Source organism: Clarias gariepinus, chromosome 4 (genome assembly GCF_024256425.1).
Source record: "Clarias gariepinus isolate MV-2021 ecotype Netherlands chromosome 4, CGAR_prim_01v2, whole genome shotgun sequence".
In the NCBI taxonomy this organism is placed as follows: domain Eukaryota; kingdom Metazoa; phylum Chordata; class Actinopteri; order Siluriformes; family Clariidae; genus Clarias; species Clarias gariepinus.
In genome coordinates, this window is record NC_071103.1 from 35,851,645 (window position 1) to 35,879,001 (window position 27,357).

Sequence of the window (27,357 nt, forward strand, 5' to 3'; positions counted from 1 at the left end):
AATAGAAATAAGCTTATTGCTTTATTATGTTTTTATGCTCAGGAATATTTAACTGTGTACTTATATGGTTGTCAATATCAATCAATCAATCAATCAATCAATAATGTTATTTATGGTTTAACTGCTGAAATTGGGCCTTATCATCTTTTCATTTAAGTTCTGCACAGATGTTTGTGTAACCCAAACCGAACTTACATTGTTCACCGGTTCTGCAAAAATTTTCCAAAATTATGATCCCTGCGTATTATAATTACCCACATTGGCTCATTTGCATTTAGACACGCCCACAGACAATATCATAAGAGGCCAAAAACATAGACAGCAGTCAAAACCAAATAAATGATAAAGGTAAAGCCTAAAAAAACTAAAGTGGAAGATATTTTGTCTTGCCTTTTTGGCAATTAAACATTTAATCATTTATAATATAAAAAAAAAAAAAACACACACACACAACAGGCTCTAATTAATAACTTTTCATCAGCTGAAGCATGTTGTTCCCAGCCTTCCGTCCAATCATTGATTTATTCGTCACCACTGCTCTTGTTACAAATGAATGATTGTTACATAATTCATTCCTTTTTTATATTAATTCTTTAATTAATGACTTTAAATCAAATCTTCCTGATTTTATTCTCAGTTGTAGATCTAGTGAACTAGCATGAGGATGTGTTTTGCTGGAGACTCCAGAACTCTTAAGGTTATAAGTTGCTGCTAAAACCTGTAATCATATTCCAGATACAGATAAGTCTAGTAATCAAGTGCAAATATGATTATTTGAAGTCGCTCAATATTCGAGGATTACATTAGATCGTCTTCTTATGCGTTTATTTACACACACTGAGTAGGTCACCAACGTGTAATTTTTCTTTTCATGAAAAAGGGATGAAAAAAGAATTTGCATGATATAAAACTAATTTCCACTGTAAACATTTAAGGAAGGAATTTACAATATATAGATGAGTATCCAGCTTAATTATTTTTTATGTATTATAGTGAATAAAGTTTTGAGTAGATTTTTAAAGATTTCACAGCACATAGATTGATTGATTGATTGATTGATTGATTGATTGATTGATTGATTGATTGATTGATGTAAAACCGGGGCCGAGACAAAAAATTTCTCATGGATGAAGAAGTAAATCTAATTGTTATTTACAGAAGTCTTTAAGCACAGTATGGTGATGAGACGCTTAGCTGCAGTAAAACATTTGAAACGATCTTGGGTGGTTCGGAGCCCACTGCGGTCGTTCCCCAGAAACATTCGGCGAATGGAATGCCTGATGCTTGAAAGTGCATGCTGGGAGTTATTGCCACATGCCTTGTACAGTCCTGACCTCACTCCAAGCCATTCCCACATGTTTGAGCCATTAAAGGAGTTCCTGGGAGGCCAGTGTTTCAGACATACAGTAAGGCAGGCAGTCTGATCTCCAGTGTACCGAGAAAACTTCCTACCTTGATGGTATCCAAGCACTAGTGAAACACTGGGATAAGTGCATTAGTGTAGCGGTGGATTATATAAAGTAATAAAGAAGGCTTTAAGTTTCATAACTGTGTTCTGTTATTCTGCACAATTAAAAGACCTGGTTTGACTTGAACCCCCCTTGTGGATGAATATAATGGTGAGCTGAAGCTGAAAAACAAAGTGGAGCTAACCTCCATGCAGGACCAGGTAGTAGGGAACTCCAATCCATGTCGAGCTGTTTTAGTTTTTAAACACATAAAATAAAATCGAATGCTCAGGGTTTTTAAACAGTGGAAGCCGTATAAAGTTTTTTAGTGCTGTCTACTTTGGGTGTCTGTGACATTCTGATAAATGTCTATGAGTAATAGAGCAAAGTCAGTGTTTCAGGAACACCGCAGGAACCTTCGTGTTGTGTTACGATCAAACTGCTTTAAAACCCTCCAATACATCACTGTCCTCTTTCTGTTTGTGTTTGAGTGTGTATCGAGCAGGGCTGCTGCTGTGTTAGTATTCCACCCTTAGCCTGTAGGGACCAGCGAGAGAGACAGTCTTGTCCTTTCCTCCTTTCCCACTACATCAATCGTACAACCTGGCCATGTTTACCTGGGAGGAAGTTCTTTCTGCTTCTTGCCATGCTGTCTAAAAGGATTTTAAGTGGATTTGCCCCACCAGGTTAGTTCCAGAATGATGAGAGCTTGTGAAAATACTGGAAAGTCAGCACGCAGTCTGTTGTTACGTCTGAACGATTCAGTGAAGGACAGACGCACAAGCCAGACATTCCCCTGCCATGTAAAACGGTGCCATCTTCAAAATCATCTGCGGTTGAGTACATAGTGGGTCTGTGTGTCTTAGTGGTCCTGGCGTCAAGGTCCATGTCTCCCCGAGGTTTTAGAGGGTTGATCCACAGCGTTCCAACGATAAAGTACAAATGGATGTATATATAATATAAACAGTAATATAAACAATTAAGAGAGAGAGAGAGAGTGTGTGTGTGTGTGTGTGTGTGTGTGTGTGTGTGAGTGAAGGCGAGGGGAGGAGGAGTGTGTGTGTGAGGGCGAGAGAAGGTGTGTGTGTGTGTGTGTGGGGGTGTGTGTGCGTGTGTGTGTATGCGTGTGTGAGTGAAAGGGCACGGTATCCAATGACACGTGCAGAGCTTAATAAACAGTACACGCGCGCTGCACACACATACATACAAACATAAAATAAAATATGTGTTATGCACACACACGGGGTCACAGTGTTATAGTAAGCAGTACACGCGTGCACGGATGTTGATCATACCAGTAAGAGACGAGAACTAAGACCCAGCAGGGGAAACGATTACCCACAATTCCGCAGCGCAAGAGAGAGAAAAACCGTTGTCTCAGTTGTGATCATGTGACGCTCTGCGCATGCGTAAACCAAGACTTGTTCGTTTTCCAAATTGAAATTCATCCAAGATTCTACTGTAGCTCTGAAATGTTCAACTCATGTTTCTAGTTTGGAGAACATTAGAGAACACCCCCCACTTATTAGTATTATGGTGCACCGTTATTGTCACATAAGACTCAGTGGCTCTTGATGTCCATGCATCACTTGTCAGAGCAACTCGTTCACTTTTAATCAGTGATTTTTTTAACTTGTGACTTCACTATTGGGACGGGAAAAAAGGGTCTTGATGGTACGATGTACCTGGACTCTAAAGAGTACAGATCAAACTTATGTTGTGTAGCTGTTCTGCAAATTTTCCAAAATTCCTGCTGGTGTATGATAGTGATGGGACGTTCATAAACGTATTTTTTTTTTTTTTACAAATCTTTACCGTGACTCAGAAGAACGAGAAGTCACAAAAAGTGACTCGTTCATTTTCTACTGGGCGCATACGCGCAAAGCATCGCAAAATCTCAGTAGGTTATGTACAGGAAACAGAAATAAGTAGTTACCTTAATAGTAGTGGTCCGTATCGTCGGTTCTTTTGTCACGTGACTTCCATAGACGCTATGCAGTTCAATAGATTAAAAAAAAAAAACGAATGACTTATGGAATAGAAGACTCATGAGAAGAACCGGTCAATTCTGTTTACTGTGTAAGGCACTGCATAGTGTCTATACGAGTTTTTCTGTTTATTAAAAATGTAACATTTTATTTTATTTCAGATCAAATAAACTAAATGAACTAAAAGGCAAAAATTGTTTTGTCCATTTCAGTAATCGAAATTCAAAAGAACAGAGTCACTAAAATGATCCAAACTTCCCATCACTAGTGTATGATAATCACACATGAAGTGCAAACTACAGTTCCGACACATTTGCATTTAGAAACGCCCACAGACAATGTCATAAGAAGCCAAAAACATAGACAGCACTCACTTACTCTCATCGTCTATACCGCTTTATCCTGTATTCAGGGTCGTGGGGGCCTGGAGCCCAAAGACACAAGGCAAGGTACACCCTGGACAGGGTGCCAATCCATCGCAGGGCACACACACATAAACTTACTCACACACTACGTGCAAAATTGGGAACGCCAATCAACCTAACCTACATGTCTTTGGGATGAAACCCACCAAGCACAGGGAGAACATGCAAACTCCATACACACAGAGATGGGAATCGAGCCTGGCCGGGAATCAAACCCAGACCCTGGAGGTGCAAGGCGACAGTGCTAACCACTACACCACCGTGCCGCACACATAGACGGCAGTAAGAACTAAATAAATATGATAAAGGTAAAATCTGAAAAACTGAAGGGGAAGGTATTTTGATTCGCATCTTTGGCAATTAAATATTTTATCATGTGCTTTATCGAACGCTAATTGATCATTTTTTTATCATCCTTGCCAGAAGTTTATTAACTTCTTGTGTTACAAATGATTGATTTGTCTTCATTCTTGGCTCATATATATAAGAATATATATATATATATATATATATATATATATATATATATTCTTTACTGAATGTCTGTAATATCTCGAGTCTTCTAGCCATGAGGATGTGTTTTGATAGAGACTCCGGAACCTTTTTTATAAGTTGTTGCTTAAGCCTGTAATCATATTTCAGATGCCAAAGTCTAGTAATCAAAAGCAAATAATATTATTTGATGTCACTCAATAATCGAGGATCACATTAGATCGCCTCCTTATGCGTTTATTTACACACACTCGGCAGATCGAGTAGGTCACCAACGTGGGTTTTTTTTTTCAACTAATTTTCATGAATTTTATCTGCGCTCTAAAGTGTACATCATATTACACAACCCTATATTTTCCACAAGATTGTATGGCCTGGGGTCTTTGCATATAAAATAAGCAATTGACATTGTGATGTTCTTCGCTTTATCTGAACTGCTAGAAGTCTTGATTTAACTCGGGTCCAGCATTCGCTGTTGGCCACATCGAGCAGCGTGGGCTCGTATGTTAGTCATGTTAACTCCTTTTAGCATGACACATTTTGCATACAGCATGACTCATGTCCAGCTGACCATTCGCACTTACAACACAGAAGGCACACATTTGATTTAACAGCATATATCTAATTTGCTCCTTCTACATGATGCTGTGCCAAGGTATGAATAGTTTCGAAAACGCCACCTATAGGATCGTAGAGAAATGGCGGTTATTTTGAAGTCAGTGTGACGACACGTGCATCGCCGCACAAAAGAATTGTAGTACATACGTAACTGAATCGATTTTCTCCCCATCTCTAATGGTAGATCAGTGATAGATCATATTACTATAGTTGTGAGGGTAGATCAGTGGTAGATGGACCAGCTAGAACAGTGTAGTCCAAAAACACCTGTTAAAATTGCTGCCTTTGCGTTGTAGACAATTGAATCAAGAAAAGTCATGCCAGATCATTTTACACCTTTAATGTAATATAACAACCAACAACATTAAGGTGAACCAATCAAAATGTCTTAGGAAAAGAAAAAAAACATATTGTGTGTGCACAGCTGCATGACAATCTGTTAAAATACATTTGTAATGCAGCACTCAGTCTTTGGGGTAAATGTCAAGCACTTTTGCCCGATCTAAGCAATCCTGATTTAGCCACTTTATTCTGCTCTTCCCTTAAAAAAATCTCAATTTACAATCCAATCTCATGTGCACAGTGCTCTTCAAGTCAAGTTTTTTTAAACGGATTTAGACCCGAGTTCTGACAAAACCTTGATCACCTTCTGACACCATTGCTTTGTTGACTTTCATCATTTTGCAAGACGACATTTTTTTTATACTCAGCTGTCTATCAGGGGCCTGAAGGCTTTATGCCAAAACAGACCCCAGACCCAGCAGAAGAGAAGCAGCCCTATAGTACCATGCTGCCTCCGCACAGTCCTGGTGCTTCCCAGTTGGTACAGGGCTGTTTCAGTGATAAGCCTTCTTGATTTAGTTCCAACCATTTCTTCAAAATATGCTTAAAAATTTTACAGTGGTCCCGTGAGGCACATTTTCACACATGGTTTGGGGTGATTTTGGTAGGCTAGGATGTTTTTCCCCCCTAGGAAAATTGGCTCGTGCCTAGCCACTCTACCCCACAGCCCAGACGTATGAAGAATATGAGAGATTGTTGTCACACACACACACACACAGGGACCAGTGACCAGCACCCCAGGACTTCATTACTGATATTCCTCCAACACCTTTAATATTGCCATGGGTCTCTTTGCAGCCTCCCTGATAAGTTTGTCTTGCCCTTTTGTCCATTTTGGAGGGATGTCTTGTTCTTGGTAATGTGCAAATTTCTCTACATCTCCATTTTGATGATGGACTTCATTGTGTTCATTGGTACATCTAATGTTTTGGAAATTCTTTTGACATTTGACATTTTTTCCTTATATAATATGTTACACAACCTAGGGTTCTGAAGTTGTAATCAATGATGTCACTGCCAGCACAACACACAGTGTACTTCTCAACAGCTATTGATTTTAACCCATGTGGTCAAGCCAAAACCTGGAGTGCACCTACAGTATACGGTATACATAAGGCAGTTTACAGTCACTACCCTACAAATGCAAAAAAAAAAAAAAAAAGGCAAGTAAAATTGTTAGCTAATGACAAAAGAGGGCAGGAGAGGAGATGGTCTGCTTGGAAAGAAGGGCTGTGATTCGATGCAGCACTATGAGTCGCCTCGGGCAAACCTGAACAATAACTGTGAGGCTCAACCTCTCACACTCCTCTAAATGAAAAATTGAACTCTCCTCCAAACTGCATCCGATGTTGCCCACCATCTCCAGACCTCGAAATAACATCTAAATCATATGACACACACACACATTGTGTTTGTTTTCTGCAATGAACCTCCATAAGACAAATTTATAAAAACCTCTGGAGCAGTATTAGATGAATGCTGGCAGCTCCACACAGCCCAGGGCATCCTTTCAGTTCATCAAGTTACCCTTTATGTATTTTCTGGAATTTGCACTAGCATGTACAGTATTAAGTGCTGAATAGGTCAAAGGTCAGATCACTTGAATTAGAATTTTTACATAAACATTTATATACATGATACAATTTAATAATGAGTTGCTTGCAAATTGTAAACTACTGTTGAAGTGAAATATACTGACAGTGCTTGGCAGTTAGATCTGTTAGTATAAAAGCAAAACCACCATGTGCTAAGTCTAACCTGAAATGGAAAGCTAAAGAAAAGGTCCAGCTGTTTTTTTTATTATTATTATTATTATTGCTACAATAAGTCCCCTACATACGAACAATTAGTTACAAACCTTTCGAACATGCGTTTACACGTGTCCAACCGCGGAAGTTAGATCACGTGTTTGGCGCACGGAAGTAAGCGTAAAAGCAGCGTCGATGAACCTGGTACTGCTAAGAAGGGCCAAGCAATTATGATGGAGACAAAAGTGCAAATAATTGAGAGAATGAAGTGTGGTGAAAAGATGGCAGACATTGCTCGTTCTTTTAACATAAATCATTCAATCATCGGCACGATTCTAATGAACACTAAGCTATAATATGCTTTGTACAGCTTACTGTCTTAGTAATCACGTAGCTAGACAATGTAAGTTGGACTTACGAACAAATTGGACTTACGAACGAGCTCTCAGAAAAGAACTTGTTTGTATGTAGGTTACTTATATTGTATAGTTATTATTATTATTAAATAATAATAATAATAATAATCAGGGTGCAGTCACATCCTCAGGGTTGATTTTCTTGTGAATTCTGAGATGCTTTCCTGCTCACTGTGGTTGTAAAGCGTGATTATTGAGGTTGCTGTAACTTTCCTGTTAGCACTAACCAGTGTGATCGTTCTCCTCTGGCCCTCTCGCTCATCAACAAGATGTGTCAGACTACAGAACTCAGTGTCACTCTGGAGACATGTTGTGCGTGAAAAATCCCAAGAGATCAGCAGTTTCCGAAATACACAAATGAGCCTGTCTGGAAACAGCCATGCTACTGTGAAAGCAAATGTGAAAGGTCATATTTGATGTGAATATTAACTGAAGCTCTTGACCTGTAGTTATATTATTTTATGATTGTCATGCCGCAGTATGATTGACTGACTGGATAACTGCCTGAACCATCTTTCCTAATGAAATTGTCAGCAAACATCACTGCCGGGTGAATTGAATAACATTGATTATCAATTAGATTCCAGTAAACATATGACAGGACGATGGCTACCCAAAACTCATCTATGACTGTGGGGACCAAAGGCTACGCCATCCAGTCTGGTACAGGACGTACAATTTCATATCAACAACCAAGAGTACAAGAAAAAAAGTCCGCCACTGATGTCCTTATGCTAGACACCACGACACACACCCAGGGGTCCCATGGAGTGCCACCCTAATGAGCCAAAACTGCACCATTGGCACAAGGGAAAGCCACACAATATTTGGCATAATGTTTTGCATGTTATTGTTATGGCTGTTCGGTGTTGAATATTTTTGGGAGGTTTGGCCCAAATTTACACCAGTGTCTTACCTTTCTGGTCCACAATATAACATGCAATTAAAGTGTACAATATACTGTACATTAGGTGTTCTGTTGGTTGAGCATTTCTGTTGCACTTAGAATAACAAAGTGTAACTGAGAGTCTAAAGAAATAAAAGTTTCTTCCTGATTAAGATACAAAATCCATCCTGGTGTTTGGTTATTGTTTTTAAATATTGTATTTTTTTGTACAATATTTGTTGATTGGTGAATACGTCCACGATCTGAGGTCTGTGTTTGAAATGCGGTATTATAATTAAGGTTTGAGGGCCTGTTGGATATTAATTCTTTTCTTACTTTTTTTTTCAGAGCAGGAAAATGAATTGTAGCGTAACTGCATAAAAATAGCATGAATTTTGGCAAGGGTTTCTCTATGAAACAGGGGTCGATCCCACATCAGGGGTCGGGCCACGCTGCGTAGTGAAATGATTACCCAGCACTCTGGGGTTGATTGTCTACTTAATCTCTCTGCACCGTGACAAAGATCAGTGGTGGTGCCAAGTCGACACGCTGGAGCGGCTAAGGCGAGAGAAACGGAGCGTCACGAGGAAGGACACGACCGCAACTCCGTCGTCGCTGACCTTGGGCCAGAGAGCATTTGAATAAGGAAATGCCTGATGCAGAATATCAATTAGGGCGCTATTGCAGGGTGGAAACAGAGGATAGAGGGCACGGGGGCCAATTTTGGTTTGCATAATGCACTGAAATACACAGGCAGGGACTTTATTCAGGGGAGGACTGGTATTAGAAGGAAGCTATAAAGCCTGGAGGGGATTTAAATCATTATTTTCGAGCAGAATCTTAGCTTAATTAAACAATTCTGAGATGCCATTCTATTCACATTCTCAGAAATGTTCTGCTAGCGAAAGGACGTCTCCTGTATTGCATTGCTCTTGCCGCAGTTCTGTCTGCTTTGTGCTGAGGGTTATGTATGGACAGGGTGGACGGGCACCATTTAATCTGCCACGGTAATTTCCCAGGCGGAGCAAATTAAAAGCGTTTTCACACACGTGAAGGTGACCCCGTCCACCAAATCTGCCATTCGCACATTATTTTCTGTGCTTTTTCTCTTCTTTTTTCTTTCCCCTAACCATGAGACAGATATAAACATCCCCTTAATAGCCATGAAGGGGGAAAAAATCATTAATTAAGAGAGCCACAACAAATTAGAGAAGGCAAAAAGGCCAAAGGGAAAGAGACGAAAAGTCAAAGAAACTCATTAGGACAGGGCGAGATTACTTACCCTGAACTTTTAGTGTGTTTCCACTGGGCTGTGTGACTTAGCAAATTAACCATGATCCTTTTTTTTTATTTTCTCTGTTAATAAATATCTCGGTTTCAAATCTTTGTTCTTAGCAAAAGTTAATTTCACTTCTTGTCCATGTATGTGAGAATTAGGTGAGAATTAAGTCATCTGATTGTAGTGGAGGAGGCGCGGTGGTGTGGTGTTTAACACTGTCGCCTTGCATCTGCAGGGTGCGGGTTTGATTCCCGGCCAGGTTTGATTTTCGTCTCTGTTTGCATGTTCTCCCCGTGCTTGGTGGGTTTCCCCTCCAGGTATTCCGGTTTCCTCGTAGTCCAAAGACCTGCAGATTAAGCTAATTGCCGTTTCCAAATCGCCCGTAGTGTGTACGTGTGTATGCCCTGTGATGGATTGGCACTCTGTCCAAGTGTACCCCGCCTCATGCCGTACGTCTCCTGGGATAGGCTCCCCCGTGACCCTGAACACAGGATAAGGCGGTATAGACGAGGAGTGAGAGTGATTGTAGCAGGTCTTAGCATTAGGCAAATACAACCTCAGATAAACAACATATAACTGTTTTCACCATGCCATTATTTATTCTACAAAAATGAAGCCAAAAAGAACGAAAAATCGTGTGGTCAATACTGAGTCTGCACAATACTGTGGCTCCAAAAACAAGCCTAAGTCATCACCCCTCCACCGCTGTGCTTGACCTGGGTATGAGGAGTTTCTGCTGAAATACTGTGCTTGGTTTGCACCAACGTGGCACTGGGCATTAAGGCCAAACAACTCCACTTTAGTCTGATCCATCCAGAGGACGTTGTACTTTCTTTAGATGCAGTTTTGCGAGCCTCAGTTGCATTTTTATTTTCTTTTTAGACAGAAGAGGCTTTCTCCTGGCAGACCTAGAAATGAATCAAACAAGCACTACTTGTTCAGTCTTCTTCTAATTATGCTGTCATGGACGTTACATTTAACCTGCTCAGTGAGCACCCTGGGGTGGATGGGGTGGTCATCTTGAATGCTTTTCACTTGTGAATAATCTTTCTATCTATAGAATGATAAACTCCAAACTGTTTAAAAAATGTTTTATAACTCGAAAATAAAGAAATTAAAAAAAGATTTGACTAATCCCCCTGTCCCACCCATCTGCCCCCTCCAAAAAAAAAAGTGTTTGACTGATGGCACTTAGGTAGTAACCTAGTAACCCAATGTAAGTATCTATCCAGTAACGAAAACTTCAAAGCACTTTTTGTAAGTTGCTCTGGATAAGAGCGTCTGCCAAATGACTAAATGTAAATGTATCCCATTACACAATTGCATTTCTAAGACCTTATAAGCTTATGTCCTTCCCTCGTGGCCTTGGTTTAACACACCTGAACGCTCCAGACCAGCGAAGCTCTATAGAGGTCTGCACATCTGCTGATGATCAATTAATCAAAGGCTGATGACTTATTGTCACCTGGCTGCAACTAACCCTCTTAAATCCTGTGGAGGCAGTAAGAGGGTTCTTAGTATTGCTTACGTTTTTTTTTTTCTGCTTTAATTTTTGTTTAATAAATAATGGCCCAGTAAAAAAATATGTTGTTATTCATCTTAGGTGGTATTTGCCTAATATTAAGACTTTTTGGAATTATTATTATTAATTATTACACAAAAACACAGAATTAAAAGAGAGAGATTTAACTTTTAAATATGACTGTAGATGTAGAAACATCATTACTGAAGAACAATAAAAAAGCTAGAGTCATACCAAAGACTTTACCCAGGATGATGTTTTTTTTTTTTTTTTATTTGTTCGTGGAATGTGGATCAGTTATTTAATTGTCCCCAGAGGTTGGCAAAGTCCTGTACTTGGGCTATTTTTGTACCAGCTTCTCTTCTGATTTAAAACACATCTAACGTTATTGTGTCACAAAGAAAATGCATTTACGCATAAAGGTCAACAGGTGGCGAAGTTCCCACTTCAATTACCACACACTACCGTGGTTACGTGACGCAAAGACACACCGAAATGTAAATCAAGTTTAGCCTTTATTCATCACATCTACGTCACTGTACAGCGAAATTCTATATTCTTCGCATAACCCAACTTCTAGGCCGCGGTCAGAGCGTAGGGTCAGCGGCCTTACACAAGGGCCCAACAGGAGCAACCTGGAGCTGGGGCATAAACCACCGACCTTTCCTTTCGATCATAAACTCAGAGCCACCACTGCACCATAAAAGTACCCACATACCAGGAGTGGGGTTCGAACCCACGAGGACATGCATCCATTGGATCTTAAGTCCAACGCCTTAACCACTCGGCCATCCTGGTCGCACAAAAGTGCATCAGTTTGCTTCTGATAAAACTACTCAAATACAGACACATGAACTATGTACTTGCATAAAGTTTCTTACTTGCCTTCCACCTCTGATTGTCATAAAAGCTATTTCTCAGACTACTGATAAATAAAGTCTGTCTAGGGTAAGGGCGTCAGGTCGATGGTTTGGACGGTCCCTGGTTCAAACCCCATATCAACAACATTGCCTTGTTTAAGGCCCTTAAACCTCAACTGCTTGGATGTATAATGAGATAAAAATGTAATTAGTTCTGGAGAAGGGTGTTTACCAAATACCTAAACGTAAAGTAATGGAGACGCCAGCAGGCGCTGGAGAAGAGTTGCAGGAAGAACTGAAAGCAGCCTAAGCAACAAATTGCACCATGGATCATGTCTCATCTTAAACCTTGAAACAAACCTTTCCTCGGGCTGCTACACAAATAGTCCTCGCCTAACTATAATTTTCTTTTTGCCTTCTCTGCTTCAGTCAGTCGCTGTCTCGCAGTCTCACCGTTAATGTGCGGTAATGTTAGTGTGAGTTAATAGCAGCACTTTGTACACGAAAAGGTTAGAATCATCATGAACCGACTCATTGTCTATGCAAAAGATGACCTATAAGATTGGCAAATCTGTTCCACACAGCCACCGGCTGGTTTATACACCCACACTCACGCAAAGACACACACTGGATCCACACACACACACACCAGAGCAGTCAGTTCCTGACTCAGCAGGGACTAAATATAGTTTATGTTGCATTGTTTGAGCCATTTGTTTTGCATCAGGCTGAACGTTCTTCAAAGTCTTGAATCCATCACAGATGTGTTTACGCTGCACACACACACACACACAAAGACACTGACTTTTCATGTCTCGCATGTCTCCTGTGGATCGAGTGATGAGAGGCTCACTTCATTAGCAGTGTAATCAGGTTCATTAGTGCCTCAGAGACGCTCAGGTACCAAACTGGCTGGGATCAATCATAGCGTGTGTGTATGGGGAGGAGTTATCTCACTGAGACAGACTGTGTTTTGTTGCGTGTGTTTTGTGTGTATGTGCGTACGTGTGTGAGACCGAATTAGACTTGCGTATAGATCATTTATACCATGAGTTTTTTTTTTTTTTTTTAGAACAAATCCACATGGGTCATGGTTGATGTGTTTTATATGCAGTAATCATCTTTATTCTGCACCTTAACGACGCTTTTCTAACCGCATTCTAGTGATACCGGTCCATTTTTGGTGTTCAATCCAGGTGACTGTAGCCTTAACCCGAGGGTGCCAACATCCCAGTATCCCTTAGTTCCGTTCGCACTGTCCTCCGTGTCCTTGAATAAGAGGAGGTATATCATATATACAGTACATGCACTGACTGAATATTACAGTGGTGATAATATGGGATTTAAAACTGATTTATTGTCTATTAAAAGTAATAGTAACCAGTACTTTTGTACTCTTACACTGCTAACTTAGTCAGAAAGCCTCGCTTACAGACCTCATCGATATTAAAGGTCCTATATTATGCTATGAGTTACCATGATTTACTGACCCGTACATGTTCACTCGGTGAATGAAGGATGGGATCGGATTAGCTGGAATGGAATGGACAGACACTTACCGCGGATGCCAACCGTCGCGTAAAATACAGAATCGTTACATATTTAAAATTTGAATCGTTACATATTTGCAAACTTAGAACGCCTTGAAACAATTTGTTACATATTTTTGAAAATCAAAGTGAAATCCTCTTTGATTCTAAGTATCTATGAAATGACACTGAATAAACCGCAGATAATTCATAACACCGTGAATACATACTGAATATATTTACAGTTTCACAGGCATATTTCATTCTTCTGTTCTGTGTGAAATCATTAAGAATAATATATAACCAGTCTACACACACCCCGGCGGGAAATGGTTTAGTCTTGACTGTTAATTGGGAGTGTGTAATGCCCTGATGCCTGTTGAATAAAAAAAAAACATAAAAGGTACAGTATGCAGCTGGTATCTTGGTATAATATGATGTACTTGGTAAACTGAAACAAGTGTTTTTATTTATTTATTTACAGTGGAACCTTGGATTACGAGCTTAATTCGTCCCGGAAGTGGGCTCGTATTTCAAAACACTCGTAAACCAAATTTAATTTTCCCATAGGAAATAATGGAAACTTAAATTATTCGTTCTACAGCCCAAACAAATAAATACATAAATATAATTAATACAAAATATAAAGTAAAAATAAAACAAATTAACCTGTACTTTACCTTAAAAAAAATGTAAAATTAAACCACGACAGATAAGGGTTTTCGTTTGTGCATGCAGAGTGTATGTGTGTAAAATGTGCGCGCGCGCACAACACACATTAACGGATAGACCGTTTTTAAAACCATTTAAAAATTTGCAAGAAACATTCCTAGTCACACTCACGTGAGCGCATACTAACAGGATCACTGCTGTAAGTAAAACAACAACAAAAAACAAATTAAACAGCTCCTCACCTTTGAAAACAATCGCGACAGAGAAAAGTTTGTGTGTTTATTTGGCAACCTGAGAGGAGGGGGGATGAAGGGGGGCTCGCTCGCGTTTACGGCCCCCTTCTCTCAGGTTGCCAAACAAACACACAAACTTTCTTCCTTACACAGACACAAACACGCACACTGAAATACACTGCAGGCACTAAGACCCAGCAGGGGAGACGATAGGTCTCGGCTTTACAGCTCCCCTTCTCTCAGGTTGCCAAATAAACACACAAACTCTTCTCTGTCGTGACTGTTTTCAAAGGTGAGGAGCTGTTTAATTTTTGTTGTTGTTGTTGTTATTGTTGTTTTACTTTACAGTAGTAATCCCATTAGTATGCACTCACGCAAGTGTGACTAGCGATGTTCCTTGCTAATTTTTAAACGGTTTTAAAAACGGTCTCTCCGTTAATGTGTGTGTGTGTGTGCGCGCGCACACGCACATCCACACACACACACAGCGCGTGTGTGTATTCACCCAGCAGGAGAGACGATTACCTACAATTCTGCTGCAAGAGAGAGAAAAACCGTTGGCTCACTTGTGATGACGTAACGCTCGTTGTTAAAACAAGAAGCGCATGCGTGAAACATCATACTCGGTGCTCGTTAACTAAGACAATGCTCGTTTTTCAAGTAAAAATTTATTAAAAATTGTTGCTTGTCTTGCAAAACACTCGTAAACCACGTTACTCGTAATCCGAGGTTCCACTGTATAATTTTTTTCTTATCTTGGCAGGACACTGAAGGAGCATTCTCCCAGGGTGCCATACACACTACAGCCCACCGCCCCTGGGGTTCATCTGAACCTTGAGCAGAACTTAAAGTTGCCCAATCAGGGAAATCAGTCTGCACTAACTGATAGATACAGCGTGATTATTTTTATTACCTCCATGATTCAGTAGCTTGTACTGTAGATCCACCTTGTATGACTTTATCAGTCTTTCACATGATTGTGGATCATATATGGTCCATTCTTCTTTACAACATGGCTTCAGGTCATTGAGATTTTGGAGCATTTACTTATGCACAGCTCTCTTAAGGTCCCGCCACCGCATTTCAGTTGGGTTGAGGTTTAGATTTTAGGCCGTTCCAAAACCTTGATTCTTCTGTTGGATGGATGGCCTCACATTTACCTCGATAACACACTGGTATACAGAGGAGTTGATGGTGGACTCAGTGACTACATGGTGCCCAGTTGCATCACCTCCAATGGCGTGCTTGACAGTGGGTATCAGGTGCTGCTGCTGAAATGCAGTCTTTGTTCAGATAGCGTTTTCCAAACCTCAGCTGTCTTCCATGTTGTTGTTTTTTTTATACACAAGAGGCTTTCTCCTGACAGCCCTTCTTAAAAAAAAAAACCATACATTTCAGTCTTCTTCTAATTGTGGTGTCATGGATTTTAATATTTAGCATGATCAGTGAGGCCTGTAGGGTCTGAGATGTGCATGATTGGTCACTGTCTTGAATGCTTTCCACTTGGGAATAATCATTCTCACTGTTGGAAATTGTTTACAAATGGATTTATAACCCTTTTTAGATTGATGTGCAGCAACAAGTGCTTCTCTAAGACCATTGTTTATGTCGTTAACGCACTCATGAATGCACCAGACCAGCAAATGAAAAAAAAAACATCCATGCAATACTAAGTATGCCCTTTCTACTTTGTAGTGCTTGTTAAATAAATGTTATGTTAAATAAATAATGACAAAAAAAAAAGTTATTTGAGATTATCTAATATCAAGAGCCGCTACGATCAGATAATTTTTGTTACACAAAAAAGACAGACTTGAAAGAGGGAGCACCAACTTTTACACATATCTGTAATTGCAAAATAAATGCATAAACGAATATAAATATAGTATAGCTTAGTAGAAAACCATGTTTAATGGGCCTGAAGAGAGGAAGATCTTGGTCCAGATTGTCCGTCAGAGCTCCAGGGATTAGACTTAGCCAAAGTATGATGTTCTTATCCTCACCTCCTGCACGCTTTAGTTCCCGTCACATGATAAGACACCTAGCTGTAATATTCCGAAGCTCCCCAGGGCTGTGATTAAATGGATCAGGAGTGTTAGATTAGGGATGGAGCTTTGCAGGATGGTAGACTTTCAGTCGTCCCTCTGGCTGAGTTTAATATTGTAATGATGTGGGCTTTACATGGACCTCTGTGTTAGGTTTATCATCTTTCATGCATGTTCATGGGTTTTGGAATAATCTCAGCCATATTATTTGTTCTTGAGGAAGCCTAACACCTAGTCAGATTACACAAGCCTGAGTTCTGAATGATAAGGTTTACATGTTATAGACTCGAGAAAAATTATACAAGTTAGTATGCACACAAAGACAGGAATCGAGCCTGGAGGTGCCAAGACAGTGCTAACCACTATTGATCGATACATGATCAATAGTGATGTATAAATAATATACACTAAGGTCACTAGTGTAATTATATGTATAGTCATATATGCATGCACTATATATAGTACACTTCATAACACAGGACATCGGTTACCATCGTATACACACTCTCCCTCTCTCTTTATCTTGTCTTGTTGAACTGGCTAAGAGTAGAAGCTGTCAGGGAGAGAGAGAGAGAGAGCAAGAGAGACAGACAGATGAGAACCTCAGTGGAACAAAAGCTCTTCAGGATTAATTAGGCATTAGATTGGTTGCAGGCGAACTGGAGCTGTCTGAGCGCAGACCGTCCCAGTGGCCAGCTCTATTCATATTTTAGCCTGGCTAAGGACAAAATCTCACCCTGCACCGGGACTTTCCATTAGTAGGGCACATCCCCAATCCTCACATAACTCCTGATATCATGTTTTTCTTTTGTGCTTTGCTGTCCTGCCTTTAGAACTACATTGCTGTTATGTAATATCAAGGCATTTTTCATTTTTATGTTTATTCTATCCACAATTAAGTCTTTGAAATGAGGTCTGTGCTGAGCATTATGAAGTAAACTGATCATTTTAAAGAGCTTAACTTGAATGGAATAAACATTGTTGTGATATAATGTACATTCTACCTCGGGTTAAGATCTTAAATGTCTACACTGAGAAAACGTGGATGGATGGATGGATAGATGGATGGATGGATGGATGGATGGATGGATAGATAGATAGATAGATAGATAGATAGATAGATAGATAGATAGATAGATAGATAGATAGATAGATAGTCATGGTGGGACTTGAATTTACACAGATGATTAGAATTTAGTTAACATACAAGTTGTTCAACAAGGTGGTATCAAAAAGTTCAGTAATTAGCTCTGTTTACTGCATACGTCCATGAATGTGGAAAAAGACACACCTGCCCCTCCTTTTTCGGTCGTGGAGATGATGGGCTCTTCCACTGTGAGGACTGTTGCAGGGTCTCTCAGGGTCGTAGCCATACTCCCAAGTTTCGTCAACAGGAATGATACTCGACATGAAGGACGGGTCATCCACGGAGGTTGGAGATGGTGTTCTTGGCAGACTTTGACTCGATGTTCCTTCTGCTTCTGGGTTCAGCAGCCTGGGGACCACCTTGGCAGCAACACGCCGCATGTTGAAATCACACATGAGGATTGTGCTGGACTGTCCGATATGACACAACAACAATGTGCTGTTCTCAGATTAGAATCATGCAAAAGTTGTACAATTGTTTGGACATTTTCAGGAGTTGTTATTTTTGTAATAGTTATACTCGTAGAGTAATATTAGTACTAGTAGTTGTTGTTGTTGTTGTTGTTGGCACTGTTGAGTAATGGAAGAATGAGGTGGCATTAAAAAGTATCGACTAGATACTATTTTTTGTAACAGGCCAACTGTAGACTATTTTTTGTAACAGGCCAACAAAGGCTGCACACACAGTCGCAGGGAGCATCGACCGTCATAAGTCAGTGTGCCAAAAGTCATCGTCCTGTGTACATCGGGAGCTGATCCGATTCAGTAGTCGTTTGAGGTGTTTTGAGTGGCACGCTCAGTTCAAAATAAGAAGAACATCACTGGAAGACGACGAGAGATCAGGAAGACCTTCAACGAGCTCAACCCTCCAAAATGTCAAAACCAACTTGTGCATGATGATCACCTGAGAACTTCTTCCCCCACCCTGTTCACCAGATAATAATAAAGTATTAATAAGTCATAAAGTACCTTCTTGTGAACTGAACTAATCTTAAAACTTTTTGGTACCACTTCATAGTAGTAGTAATTGTTTTTGCGGTTGTAGTGGGTTAGGAGTAGGTGTAATAGCAGTAGTGGTTGGTGGTGGTGAATATTTCCACATGGCTTTTATTTCAGCTTGGCTCACTCAGTGTAAAAGGTCTGATGTTATCACAGAGACAGTGGATGTAAATGAGTGTGCGTTAACCCTGTCGCTGAGTCTCAGTCCCAACACCGCCTTTGACCTGATTCCATTGTATTTTTAGAAGTTTCCTGATGCGCACTTCAGTGTCATGGCCTCCATAATGAGCCAGATATCACAGGGCAGGTTTCACTTATCCGAACCAAAGATATCAGAGGTCACCTCATGACCCGTCATTTCCTTAGGCACACGAACCCCCTGCTTTGCATGCAGATTAGCTGATATAGTCTGATATAGTAGACAGTCTGTGTTTCGTCTCTAATCTCCCTGCCTGAGGATGAATACTGCTGGATAACTTAGAAAGAAATCAGGTTAGTGACCTGAATATCACAGAGCAAGTGATTAAGACACTAATTATTGTAATCATGTATAAAATTGATGAGAGATATTCATATATTGCTAGAGGGGAAGGTGTAATAGCAGCAGATAGCACTTTTCTCAGTTTTCTCACAGTTTACTCATCACGAGGTTCCTGAAAACTGAAAGGGTGACATGATTAAAATATTATATCATGGTTCTCAATGAAAAGGTTATCTTGGAATTTTTTTAAAGAGACACAAGAAGGGTATCATGATATGCTGGTTTTGCTAAAAGAACATCCAGCAAAACAGTAGTGTTACAAGTACAAACTATTTAAAAGTCTGTAAGAATACATTATATGAATTTTTATTATTTGTATGAAAAATTTTATTTATTTAAAAAAAAACTAATAATAATAATAATAATAATAAATATTATATTAATATTTATACATGATATCCATGATATAACAGAAAACAATATTGTATCATTAAGTATGATATACTATAATTTTTTTATTAATATCAATATTATATTGTATTAATTGTATTAAATTTAAGTGCTAGCTTCCAGTAGAGCAGTTTCATTGTTACTTTCGGCCAAAACATGGTATCTGTGCTAAAAAATTTCTCACCTAGGTAAAAAAAGAATTATTTTTTAGATAGTATCATATAACATTATTTTTCATAATGCTGAACACTTCTTATCTCCCGATCCATGCTTTGTTTGTCGTAAATATGCATATACGTTTATATTTTTATTAGATAAAATGAAACACATTTGCTAAATACAATTTCATGCCCTTTGATGTGTAGTGTCTGTAACTCATTTTAAATCAAATCTTCCAATTATCTTGACTGTCATTCAAATGAAATTTGGCCAATTTATCACTCCACCTATTTCCTAGAACACTTCCAGTGTAACAGCTGATTTTTATATTTTACTTTTGTATGTGTATCAAGGGCACATGGTTTGGCCCATTTGTCCTAGCAGTGTCTGTGGCTGCATCGCTAACTCATGCTGAGAATGTAACCTGATAGCTTCTATTGTGTTTAATGAGATTGTGACTGTGAAGCTTCTTGGACAGATATCTTGGCAACTGTGAGTGCTAGAGCATTCACTTAAAAAATACAGTAAAGGAGAATCTGTAATACATTAGGGACAGTTTAACTAAAATTTCTTCTTTTTTTAAATAATTTATTTTACAGGGGGTTTTGGAGGTGAGTTCTTAAGGCGAAATTTTGCATAGCAAAACGCATTTTCCCATAGGAAATAATGTAAATGTGGATAATCCGTTCCAGACACCCAAAAATATTACCAATATTACCAACACTATGATCATAGTTTTGCTTAGAAAAGATATAAAATGTATACAGTGGAATATAAAATGAATAGACATTAAACCTCTTAATAAATGTTTTATTACTCTTGGCCCCAGCTGCTTTAAAACCGAAACTGAAAGCGGCTCTCGTTTCTTCTTGAAAGTCCTTATTAGTCCTTAATAACATTTTTGGACCCATGGTGCTACGTCTTCACTTAATTTTGCACAAAATGCAAAAATCCCACAAAAAATTATGTAAACTTGCTTAGCTTGGCTTTCCACTGACCCAGACAAATCTTGATCGGTTCCCGGACTCACACGACTTGTACAACTTAGCCAGCACTCTGTTTGGATTGGTTCGATTGGTTCATCCGAAATACATCATATGCCGAGGCAAATTTACTGCAGAATTTCAGTTCTTAAGGTGAAAGCATTACTTTAATATTGTTTCTTATAGCGTAGTGATCCTAAACTAACGATACAGATTGGTCAGAAGTTGTTGACTTGTTTTTGGATTTGGATTTGGATCTGTATGGATTTTTTTTTCTTAAGAGAGATGTCTTTTGGGCATTTAAGGAAGGAGTCTCCAATGTTAGTGTTTTAACCCTCATATTTTTTAAACTTAAGATTTTTTTTTACACATAATTCCTAAAATTTATATTTCAGTAACATTTCACCTTTTTCTCTTTATGCTATACTTTACTACAAGTATAAATTAAATTCTAACTGAACGGTTTGTGTGAGTAAATGTGCATGGGTGTTTAAATTACTCTGTAAAGAGGTTGTTATGGATTGTGTGGTTGATTTTAATCTCATAAATGTCTGTAAATGACATTGCGTACAGTACATCATTGTACAATGCGGTAAGCAGCGGGTCTTGAAAATGTCCTGGAAAATGATTTCTACAATTATTATTTTTTCCTCCTCTGACTCTGTGCACTAGTTCCTACAATTACTGCAATCAGTCCTGAGTATCTTGCACACAGCTGCAACTCGAGTGTAGCTTTTCCTGTTTTACCTTACTACTTAACAATGCGTGCTCTATTAGGACACAGGAAATGAAGGCTTTTAGTGGTTACTGAAGCAGTATAAGGCTGCCTTTTTATCCCCTTTCCTGTTTTGTTACAGGGACAGAAAGGCCTTTTTGAGAACATACAGAGGATTGCCATTACCTGTACCTTGGCTGCTTTTGCATTAAGCATGAAGTGCTATTACATAAGTCAGAAGCCTTACCTCTGCTAATGGAGAAGACGCTCAGGGATGTGACCCACACACGAGCATAAATGATAAATGATAAGATGCACTGAGTCAGAGGAACTGTCCAGGTCAGGGTCTTGTCTCAGTCGACGTTTAGCACCCTCTTGTGGAATTTACTCTGCTTAAACTTTTCTACAGTAGGGTTATAACTTAGAACTGAAATGGATTTAATTGGATTATATATCATGAATTTACATAAAATTACACAATTGGGCAGAAAGGTTAGTGTAGTTTGTTAAAATTACCCTTTGTTGTGTTACCATAATTTTTTTTTTTTTTTTGCTGTTTGCTGTCAGATTTGTATGATTTTAATGTAAAGAAAAATAACTTTTTTAAAACTAGAATTGAAAAAAGAAATGGCAGATCACTTTGGTTATATATGGTAAGTCAGTGAAGCAACCAACATATATCTCACTGTGTGTGCAAATGGTCCAAATATCTGTATCTCTAACACCATCACCACCCGAGACATGGACTCCACTTGCCGTCTGAAGGTGTGCTGTGGTTTCTAACACCAAGCTGTCAGTATTAGATCCTTATAGTCCTGTAAGTTGCAAGATGGGGGCCTCCATGGATTGGACTTTTCTTTCCATGCTCGATTGGATTGAGATCTGCAGAATTTGGAGGCCAAGTCCACACCTCTTGTACTTGTGTTCCTCAAACCATTCTTAAATAGTGTGTCAGGGTGCATTATCCTGCTCAAACCTGCCATTGCCAAGTGTCAAAGCAACATCTAAATGAATGGCAGGACCCAAGGTTTCCCAGTAGAACATTGCTCAAAGCAGCGCCCTGCCAGCGTCAGCTCGCCTCTTCCCATAGGGAGACCAGGCCACCAGATCATCAGACTTCCATTGCTTCATGGTCCAGTTCTGATGCTCATGTGCCCTTTGTACAGTAGGTACTTTTGGCTGTTTTGGCTGTGGAGGCAGGTCAGCGTTCTCACACCTCAATGATTCTTGGACATCCATAACCCTGTCATCGGTTCACTGGTTTTCCTGCCTAAGACCTCTTTTGGTGAGGCCTGTTCATGGCAGACCAGAAAGATCCCACAAGAGCTGAAGTTTTAGAGTTGTTCTAATTCAGTTGTCCAGCCGTTTATCAATTTGTCTCTTGTCAAAGTTACTTAAATCTTTATGCTTGCCCATGCTTTCTGCATCAAGTTCAGGGACAAAATGTTTCCATGCCAGCTAATATATCACGTCAACATTCAGGTGTCATGGCAACGAGATGATCAGTTTTATTCATATAACATGACAATGGTCATAAGGTTATGACTGATTGGTGTACAGTACACTTTCTCATTCGGACATTTGAAGTAGACATTAGTTGACCTGTATCTGCTTATCTTATTCATTGCTACAACATCATTGAATTTTAGGCTTCATATGTTTTATAAGAAAAAAACTGAAGTCAGAATGGCATGCTGGAGGCTAACATCTTAAATTAAAGTATTTTTTTTTTATTTCCTCCTTTGCATAGTGCAAGCATCATTGTGCTAATCTGATTGCGTCTCACTGGGACAGCTCATCTCCAGAACACAAATTCCCAATCTTGCCACTTTTAACGTTCACATGCAATCATTAACCATCTGCTATTTTTACAGAGCGCAGCCATTTAACCGGCGAACCGAACGTGGCCACTTTCATAACATCAATGATTTAAGCCATGCCAATCGTGGGCCAAACTGCCGGAACACTAAATCACACCAATTATTGCATGAAGCACATGATGAGGTCAGAGCAGTACTCAAGACAATACAGTGTAAGTGATAAACACCAGGGGTAGCAGCTTTATACGGCAAAGCAACAAGTGCCGAGCAGTCGTCTCAAGTGAGTAGCTAATGAGTGTCTGATTTTTAATGATGTTTTGCAGAGAGTTAGAGGTCAGGTATTGAAGTGAGGTCTTCATAACAGCTGTGTCTTCATAATGCACCTTCTACGACTTCTCGCTTGTTAATTATAAGCTGTGTGCTCTTACTCTTAGAGCCTGAGTCTATTTATTTATTATAAAAAAAAATTTGTATTTAAGAAAGATACAATTCTTGCTTTCTCGGTCCTTCTGCTTCTGTGTCAGTTGCACCGTCGATGTCTGACAAATTGTAGCTTCTTGATTGTCTTCGCTATCTAACGGACGGCACATATCATTAGCCGGCGTGTCAGAGAACGAGAGCGAGAGACATAGAAAGAGCGAGGGAGAGAGAGAAGGCGAGAGAATGATTAGTTGCTTCTTATACGTCCTTTCCGGTCTACCATTCTGCTTAGTCAGCATTGTTTCAGTGATGAATTATGGGTACAAGTTTTAACAACAGGGGCAGCCCTGTTATTGTGCGTCCTTTACGTAACCCATATAATTTATCTCTGTGTAATCAGGCTGTCATGCATGCCAACTTGAAAAACAAATGCAAGCAAGGCGGTGATAATCTTTTAACATTCCCCTGAGCGCTGCCACATTATTATCCATTATAATTATTATACTTGTTTCAGGAGTGGATATGGATCCTGATTGATGTAGCTTTATTGTTTTTTAATCTAAAAAAAAAAGTCATCATAAACTGTGTTGGTTAGCTTCTAATCAAGTGAACACAGTTAAACAAATAGTATGAATAATACTCTATGTGATAACATGACATAAAGGCGTTATTCATGTCAGACTGAAACCACCTTCTAAAAGATAATGTAACATTTAACAATAAATACATTTAATGTGTAAACAAAAACAAATGGAGTAAACATATTTTTTATTAAAAAATAAAAATAATATTAATTTTTTTTATTACAGTATATGTAAAAAAAATCTAAACTGAAAAAAAAATATGTATTAATGTCATAGGAAAGTAATCATGTGGACATTAAAAACGAAACAAATAAAATCACATGAAATTAAATGTAAGGGAGGTGACGAAGAGCCTGGTGGTCATTCTGAAGGAGCTCCAGTGTTTCTCTATGGCCAGACGAGAACCTTCTAGAAGAACAACCATCTCTGCAGCACCACACCAATCAGGCCTGTATGGTAAAATGGCCAGACGGAAGCCACTCCTCAGTAAAAGGCACATGACGCGTCTGGAGTTTGTCAAAAGGCACCTGAAGGACTCTCAGACCATGAGAAACACATTTGTTTTGTTGAAGCACCTTCGGCATCAATTACAGCCTCAAGTATTTTTGAGTTTGATGCTTCAAGATGGTTTTTCTTCTGAAAGGTTCTCCTCTCTCCACAGAGACTGAGAACCTTCTGGAGCTCTTTCAGACTAACCATCGGTTTCATGGTCACCTCCCTGACTAGGGCCCTTCTCCTCGATCGCTCACTTTGGCCAGGCGGCTTGCTGTAGGAAGAGTGCTGGTGGTTCCAAACTTCTTCCATTTATGGATGATGGAGGCTACCGTGCCCACCACTGGTGGACTTCAATCGAGTTGTAGAAACATCTCAAGGATGATCAGTGGAAAGAGGATGCACCTGAGCATCATGGCAAAGGGTGTGAATACTTATGTACATGTTGATTTTTTTTTCTTCGTTTTTTAATAAATTTGCAAAGATTTCAAACGAACTTTTATGTTGTCATTATGGGGTATTGTTTGTAGAATTTTAAGAAAATTAATTAATTAAATCCGGATGCGCTGTACATCTTTACCCCAGCCTGTTTTCACTCCTTTTCTGCGACTCGGTGAATAAAAGTGAGCTTTCAAGACTGGCTCTGTTTTTCCACCATGCCACACAAAGCTCCGCTGACATTTTCCCTTGATCCCTTGTTGACTGCTTAAAATTAAAAAGGAACACCTTAAGCTATGAATCAAATGCCAGGTGTGGCAGCGTGCTGGAACCATATCAATATTTTACGCTATATTGCTACCTGCAGGGCTTTTTGGCGAGGCTAGGACCAGCTCTCGTGACATTGCCGGTGTCTGGCCTGCTTAGCCAAGCATGTGAAGAAGGGCAAGCCATGAAAAGGTCCACTAGCTCTACTAACATGACTTGTTTATTCCTCACAAACAGCCAGTCAATGCTGCGAGCTACGTGCACTCCTGGTAGGGCTGTTCTAGTTCTCAGCTCAGTCTGTTGTAAGAAAAAAAAATAATACAGGCAGAGTATAATTAAAAACTAACCCACTAGTGTGTGATTTAATAAGCTTCGGTTGTGAGATTTGGCTTTGCTTTTGACTGGATGTTGATGTCTGGACAAAGAGCGGATTTATCAGAGAGCTGAGTAAAGATTCATAGAAACCAACAGACTTGACAAAGGAGGTAGTAGAGCTGCATCACAGCTTTAGGGTCCCTGGTTTAATCCAGAGCTTAGGTCACTCTGGAGATTTGCATGTTCTTATAGTGCTTTCAGTTTTCTTCCAGCCTCCTTGGGCTTCCTCCCAACTCATAATACAGTGGTACCTCGGCTTACGAACCCCGCCTTACGAATTTTCGACCTAAGAACTAGAATTTGCAAGAAATTTGCCCCGACATACCCCGTTGAAAATTGGTAATATTGTTAATATTTTGGGTGGCTGGAACGGATTTTCTGCATTTACATTATTTCCTATGGGAAAATGTGTTTCGCAATATGAAATTTTGCTTTCAGAATACACTGTCTCAGGATATGCCCCGGATCCAAAATTACATTAACTAGGATGATATTTTAAAAATGAAAAATCAATAAATAAGCACCAACTTATTTTCCTATCTTTAATCATAGACACATCCCTGCTTGTATTCCAGTATTTTCTTGTATAACAATGTTTCATCTTAGCCTGATCAGTCGGCTAATACAGATTTTGATTCTGTAAAGCTGCTTTGTGATAATGACCATTACAAATAAGATTTAATAGACTTAATACAGGTGGCACGGTGGTGTAGTGGTTAGCACTGTCGCCTTGCACCTCCAGGGTCCGGGTTCGATTCCCATCTCTGCGTGCATTGAGTTTGCATGTTCTCCCCATGCTTGGTGGGTTTTCTCTGGTTTCCTCCCACAGTCCAAAGATATGCAGGTTAGGTTAATTGAAGTTCCCAAATTGTGTGCGTGTGTGTGTGTGCCCTGTGATGGATTGGCATCCTGTCTAGGGTGTACCCTGCCTTGTGCCCTAAGTCTCCTGGTCTAGGCTCTAGGTCCCTGCGACCCTGAATACAGGATAAAGCGGTATAGAAGATGAGTGAGTGACTTAATACAGATCAATGTTAGTGCATATTGGAAACATGTCTATTAGAATTTTTCTAGGAATCATTGGCACAGGTTATGGACAGATTCCAAGATGAAAAGGAGACAAATACTAAGACATAATGCAGTCTCATGCACATGAGAAACCAGACTAGAGTCAAAACCTGAAAAGAGAGAGGAAGAGAAACACACAAAGGTTTTACATAGATTGCTTTGGAAAACACTTATACACAGCTTATACACATGCATTGCTTTATAAAGACTTACAGTAATTAATGGAGAGGGCTTAAACAGTCAAGCTAGAATCATTTATTCCCATAGCAACAAGGTATATAAGAAAAACTGTGCAGGATAAACAGACTAAATTCTGTACAGAATATGAGTGGTGAACAGGCATTCAGGCAGAGCTCATCCTCCATGGTGTCGGGTGGAAAAAGTTATAGTAGCTCAATGGATAATTCATTTTAAAGAAAAAAATTAATAAAATACTGTGATTAAGTTAAAGAAGTAAAGG

At 39.4% G+C, this 27,357-nt stretch overlaps 1 protein-coding gene and 1 non-coding gene across 2 annotated transcripts in view; one reads left to right on the forward strand and one right to left on the reverse strand.

The window, feature by feature from the left end:
- The window catches only part of adarb2 (adenosine deaminase RNA specific B2 (inactive)), a 221,776-nt gene that overhangs the window by 137,685 nt on the left and 56,734 nt on the right, over nucleotides 1-27,357 (forward strand). The window lies entirely within an intron of this gene.
- trnal-uaa (transfer RNA leucine (anticodon UAA)) lies at nucleotides 11,880-11,962 on the reverse strand. Its single transcript has one exon. It is a non-coding gene; the product is annotated as a tRNA-Leu (tRNA).